The sequence below is a fragment of the Sparus aurata genome, chromosome 5 (assembly GCF_900880675.1).
Source record: "Sparus aurata chromosome 5, fSpaAur1.1, whole genome shotgun sequence".
Classification (NCBI taxonomy): Eukaryota; Metazoa; Chordata; class Actinopteri; order Spariformes; family Sparidae; genus Sparus; species Sparus aurata.
The window spans coordinates 4,775,220-4,781,539 of record NC_044191.1 but is presented as its reverse complement, the minus strand read 5'-3'; the positions used below and the strand labels follow the sequence as shown (position 1 = coordinate 4,781,539).

Here is a 6,320-nt window from a genome sequence, read left to right as displayed (position 1 = left end):
TTTGCATGTTACTCAGGAAATGTAGAGTATGATTAAGTGCAAACAATTATCCACGTGTGTTGTTTAATCTATTTTTCTCATGTTATGTTTTTTTTTCTATTTTATCTTTCTCTCCTTCATAAAGAACAAACTTGTCTGGCTATAAAATGACCTGGCAGCAAGTTAAAATTAAATACAAGAACATTTTGCAGGCTGGTGACTTTAAAGTAGATAACAGTGAACAAATGAGGTGAATAGATTAGGTGTCTGCTGACATGTTGACTGTCTGTATGATTGTAGCATTTAAATGGCACAGGGGGGCCCACCAAACCAGGATACGACCAGAGGAGCTGGTACTCCATTTAAATAAAGGGAGGCCAGTGATGGAGGGGATCCAGGGAGGGACAGTAACAGACTCTGTCCCAGCCGCAGAAACTGTCCGCTTCATCCAAGGTACATACTGCAGTACTACTGCACTTTGAACACAGTCAAATATATTATACTGTCTGACTTTGGATTTCCTTACAGTGTCTGGGAACACAGTTACACTTTTGGAGCCACCAGAAGATGATCCGGTTAGTACATTGTATTCAAATCACAGGGTGGGTATGTCCTGTGAAATCTTAATTCAAGTTCTCTCAATACATGTATGTATATGGCAGGGGGAAGGCACATCTGCAGCTGCAGAATGCACTTCTGCAGATGAGGAGACTGTCACTGGACTCCAGAAGGCTTGAGATACGTCAATTTTATGGAAATATCCTGCTTATTTAGTCCATAAAGTATGAAGTCAGTGATGTGGTGCTAATAGAAAATATATGTGTAACAGGACCCAGATGCTGCACAGTCCCCTAAACAGCCTGGTAACATTGTGAGTATTGGCTAAAGTAAATCTACATTATGCACAAATCCTGATGTGCTAATTGACATTTCTTTTACAGACTTCACAAACTGTCAGACTACTGTATGCAAAGCACCTGGAGAAACAGAGAGCTGGCAGACATTAAAATCAAATTGAAGAAGAGAAAGCACCAAGAAATGGAGCTTGAAATTAAACGTGGGACACTCAGGAAACTGGACCTGGAAATCCAGAAACTAGAAAGATAAGTGAGTATTTCAGTGCACACAGTAACCATAAGTGCAATACAGTGTTTGAATCTTTGTTTCTTTTGCTCTTTCTATTCCAGGATCCAAGCAACCAAGAGAAATGACTGCCAAATAAACCCTCAGGTGGTGCAGACACTGAAACCAAGATTTCACAAGGCCGAAGGTCATCTCGATTCAAGCCCTTGTCTTTCTGTGTGCATGGGGAGTCGAGAGGAATGACTCGCAGGCATAGCCTCTGTCTTCCAGCAGCACACCAGAGAATTCGCCTGATAATGCAAGATATCATTTAGAAAACTACACGGCAGAGTTAAACACTCATGATGTCCAAGGTGCTTACAGTACAAATAAAATGTGTGGCTTACCTTGTGAAAGTCTCTTGTAAATTGGACTAGCCCGAAAGACTCTGGAGTCATGCACTGAGCCAGGCCACTTTCCTCTAAAAAAAAGGCAGCCAGCATCACAGATCATCTGAAATGTGAAGTTGTAGCCTATTAAGGTCACTTATTGCACAGAATTAATTTATGTAGGTCACAGTAACCACAAATCACTCTTACCTGAACACTGATGCTGTGGAAGGATGTCCTGTTAATGTAATCTCCCTCATGTTCTCCTGAGGGGCGTTTGATCCTGATGTGTGTACAATCCAGCTGTAACAAAAAATAGTGAGTATCCAACTGTGACCGATCAAATTAGAAAGTAATGGTTGCACGTTGAAATTGAGGTTACCTGCAATCTTATAAAACTCCTTGATGTGGAGGTGTCTTTTGTGGCCAGGTGTAGGAACACAAGCCGTTGTCTCTGCATCTTAAAGTGGTCTCATTTTGGCCCTGATTACCTTTAACCCAAATCAACTCCTTTTTCCAGCATTTGGGACTGAAAGCCCCCATATCCTGGCCTGGCAAATTCCTCTCCTCTCCACAGAGTGGGAAGATGTTGTTTTTCTTGCAATAAACAGATCACCAGAGCTCTTCTTTGTAATTTACAGCGACAAAGCACATCTGGTCTTTTCCTCTTCCTCCAAAGAAGATGAACCCCTGTTCCTCAGGTCAAACAAGGTCAAGCCCGATAGAGTTTTCTTTGGTCACAACAAAAGGAAGAAGGACTGGTTTCTAACATAGATGTGGTGATTTAAGATGTTTTACGAATCTACGTTTCTCCGCCTCTGGAACATTCTCCAGTGGGGGAAGGCTTAATGGGAAACCTAATCTGTGTGTTCTTCTCCTCACATGTCCAACTGTTATTTACGACCGTTGTTGTTCCTGGGTCTGACATACCATTCCCCCTTTCAGTCTTCTGTTCTCACCCAAAAGTCCTAAATAACAAATAAACTACATCTCAATTTCTTAAATTTAACGGATCCCGAAATAGAGTAAGAACGTCATTCAACAGATCTTTCTTATGTTATTGTGAAGCCCAAATGAAGTTTATTACTCAATAAGTTTGAGGTCAACAGAAACCCCCTCCCCTTTGTCGATGGAGGAGAGATTTGAAGATCATCATTCCTTGTGTAATACTTGTATTATTTACCAGTTAAATGTCTGATATGTTTTGTTAAAGATAGAACTACAAGGAATATGTATAAGTCCTTGGTTCTACTGTGTATTGTATACTTTATTGTCATATGTTGTATACTTAAGTGCTTCATGTCTTAATCAGGTTATAATTCTTTTGAATGACAAATGATCATTATCATGTTGGATCTTTTCACGAAGGCAAAAATTCGACTTTTAAGATGATGAAGTTTTGGGAAGGTTAAAACACGTTTTCGAAATGTTAAATACAATAGTATAGTTAGATTAACTTTTGGAAGCCTCAACTCAGATCACAGGAGGTGTGACACTGTCAGCCGGCCCCTGCTGCAGGTCATAAAAACAGACACTCTCCCCTTCTCATGCACTTCTCCTCTTCTCTTCCGGGCTCTCTACTCTTCTCTTTTTCTCAGGACACGCTTCTCTCTCTGTCCTCTTCTCCCCCTGCTTCTTCTCCTTCTTCTTTCTTCTCTTCTTTGTTTTTCATTTTTATTTTATTTTTATTTTTAAAGTTATCTTTACTTTTATTTTTGCAACAAGCTCTAAGAAAGCGAATTGAATAACGACTTTAAGTACTCTACTTTTATCCAAGTTTTTATTAGAACAAATTCTTTTCTTTTTGATTTTATACTGTTAAAGTATCACCGCCTGATTCAGAAGAAGTTGAATTAGTTTCAGAATCAGAACTTGAGTACCACTATTTGAAACCACCAACAAAAGTCTTTTTCAAGACTGTGATCATCTGATGATGAACGTTGCAAGCCTTGCAAAGAGTCCAACGAAAGAGACTTTGTGTGCTCCCAGCCGAGACCGACTCTGCCCCCAGCGCTCCCAAGGCGGGAAAACCCGCTGGGCCTTCGGACCAAGAGTTCCTCAACAGAGTACCGGCCTTCCCTCTGGCTACTGGACCGACGCGCCGTGCCGTAGTCCAACCCAGAACTCTCAAGAACACCAAACTTCAGTGTCTCCTGACTCCAAGACAAAACCGGCTGAACGTCTTCATGCAGCTGGATCCACACACGTGAGAATGAGTGGTGTCTAAAGTTCTGACTTCTGTCTAAAGCTCTGATTTCTGTCTCAGGTTCTGACTTCTGTCTAAAGTTCTGACTTCTATCTTATGAACTTAAGAAAGTTGAGGTAGGGTCTCGTTAGTATTAAGAATTACTCCCGTAATATTTAATATATATAACCCGACCCTTTAATTTTACCATCTACCAACGGTCATACGACTTTATTTCTTTCCTAATTACAGTCTTGACATTTTCTGTTATCTGTTGTTCGTCTAAAATTGTCATGTCTTTTATTTTACCCAAATTATTTAGTCAATAAACATATAATTGTTTGTCTTTGTCTGGAACTTAATTTTAATATGGAGAACCGATGGATACGTGCAAAGAATTCACTACTTCAGAATATTGAGACTGAATATTGATTGATTTTGAATAAATTGATTTTGAATGGACTCTAACTGTCCAAGCCAACTTGTACAGTTAGGTGTTTGGAATAATGTCCTCCGGATTATTCCAATAACTAAACACGGAGGTGGTGCCCCTTTAACGAGTGTAATATTAATTGCTAGTGATTAATAGTCATATATATATCAAAGTAGTGTGTGAGCAGTGTCTCCTACATTATATATTTATGGTGCTGCCCATGTCAGGACCACATACCATAGTATCCTACACAGGGAAGGTGATGAATATGTTGAATGACTTCAGCTCCATACAAACACTTATTGTGCGGCAAATGGTTCCTTTATTGAGGTTCTCTACATCCCCAACAGAATAAAGGAAGCTCCCACTTGCAAAAAATCGTGTGTGTGTGTCACAGATTTCATTGAAAACACCTTTGCCACTTCATCAGCCATGTTTTGTTATCTCAATTACTGCAATAAAACATATTTATGAAATCTCTGATGGCAATTTGGCAAGCAGTCTTCATTACATAGCAATTTAACACTTGGCCCAAGTAATAATACTACCACTTGAATAAATATAAAAAGACTGTTGCAATTACAAACAGCCAACAGATTTAAATGAAAGGAAAAATGACAATATATATGTAATATTTTAATGCAGGATAATTCAAGTGATGCAACATACTTAGAAAGACCATGGACATGCTGTAAAACACATTAATTCCTCACAGGATTGACGGTGGAAATACAGGTGAATCACAAGGATTAATCTTAGCCTGGCTGTTAGCCTGGTCTGGAGCAGGCTAGCTCCACAGAATAAATCTCCATGGTAACTTATACCATAACATATCCTACTGCCCCCTATCCTGCTTTTGTGCAACCGGATCACGGATAAATTGAGCCAGGATAACCAAGATATCCTGGCTTAATCCCTTATCCTAGTTTTGTGCAATACCCCTCTGGTTGCACGTTCACCTAGTTTTGTTTGTACACAAGAAAGCTGCCTATGGAAAAAGTTGTAGATCTTTGAGTTCAACTCATGAAAAGTGAGAGCAAAAAAAAAAGTGTTGCGTTTATATTTTTGTTCAGTGTAAAATCATCGGCCAGAAGATTGGCTCTTGGGTGCACACACAACAAAAGTGGCAAAGGCTGAAAACCTGGCAAGAACTGAGGTTTGGAATAGTCTTCTAAAGTCCTGACCTGTGCCCCACTGAGATCATGTGGACTGTGCTGACAAAACAAGTCTGTGCCAGGAGGCCAACACACTTAGATGAGCTTCAATGATTCTGTTTAACTGGTTATGGCACCATAAGCACCTATATGAGGTGAAAATAGCCTAGCCTATAATTGCAGAAGGACATAAACGGTAAGAAGATTGGTGCAGACGTCAGAGAGAGTTTGTCAGTTCTAATAGGGAACTGATGGACTTTTAGGTCTCTAATTTTCTTGTGTCTTCACAGACAGTCGAGTTAAGAAAAGTTTTTTTTATGGCAATACATTACGGGCTTTCTCTGAGGTTGGCAAATTTACTCCATTGTTTCTTGGGAAGTGGTTATGGTGACATGGTGTTCTGAAAACACATTTCTAATTGATTTGATTTGATTTAGATAAGTTCGTTGGATGAAAAAAGAAAATGATCTTTTTATAGTATCTAAAAGTTTATGGAATAGAAAATGAAAAGAAATACTCACACAATGCCAAGGAATGGGCTCTGGAATTTTAACAACAACTACCCCTGTTGGCATGGTACAGAAAAGCAACTTCCTTGTTAAAGAGATTGCAGAAATATCAAAGAAATGGCATAAGCACTGGCTAGAAATTGATCAACCCTGGCCGGTGAATGAAACCCTTAATGAATGAATGAATCCTCTATTTTTTCAGGGAAGGTCACTTGAGAACAATATATATATATATATATATATATATATATATATATATATATATACATATATACATATACATATATACATATATATACATACATATATATATACATACACGCACACAATAGGATCATAAATCACGATTACATTCATAGAACAATAGGCAATTTGGAAATTTCTAAAGAGATAAGATGGTTTAGCTCAAGAGCAGGCTATAAGCCATTCCGCTTCTGAGGAGCACTGGCTTGAGAAGCAGTCTTTCCCAATACGATTCTTATAGTGGGAATGTCTAAAATGTAGGACTCGTGAACGAGTGAGAAAATTACAATTTCTAAATGAGATAATTGGTTAGATTGTCAGATATAACATGCAGCAGGGCCTTTAAAAACGATCATGGAGTGCTTT

At 38.9% G+C, this 6,320-nt stretch overlaps 2 long non-coding RNA genes across 4 annotated transcripts; one reads left to right on the top strand and one right to left on the bottom strand.

Moving 5' to 3' along the window:
- The first annotated feature begins 329 nt into the window (after positions 1–329).
- LOC115582405 (uncharacterized) lies at positions 330–1,452 on the top strand. Of its 2 annotated transcripts, XR_003984168.1 has the most exons (4): positions 330–432; positions 508–554; positions 642–850; positions 921–1,452. It is a non-coding gene; the product is annotated as an uncharacterized LOC115582405 (long non-coding RNA). The 2 variants fall into 2 exon arrangements; XR_003984167.1 differs by having other exon boundaries at positions 508–850.
- LOC115582404 (uncharacterized) lies at positions 1,213–1,942 on the bottom strand. 2 transcript variants are annotated; one of them, XR_003984165.1, is made up of 3 exons: positions 1,641–1,942; positions 1,449–1,554; positions 1,213–1,352 (listed from the first exon to the last, which is right to left on the bottom strand). It is a non-coding gene; the product is annotated as an uncharacterized LOC115582404 (long non-coding RNA). The 2 variants fall into 2 exon arrangements; XR_003984166.1 differs by having other exon boundaries at positions 1,449–1,522.
- Between the last annotated feature and the right edge of the window lie 4,378 nt (positions 1,943–6,320).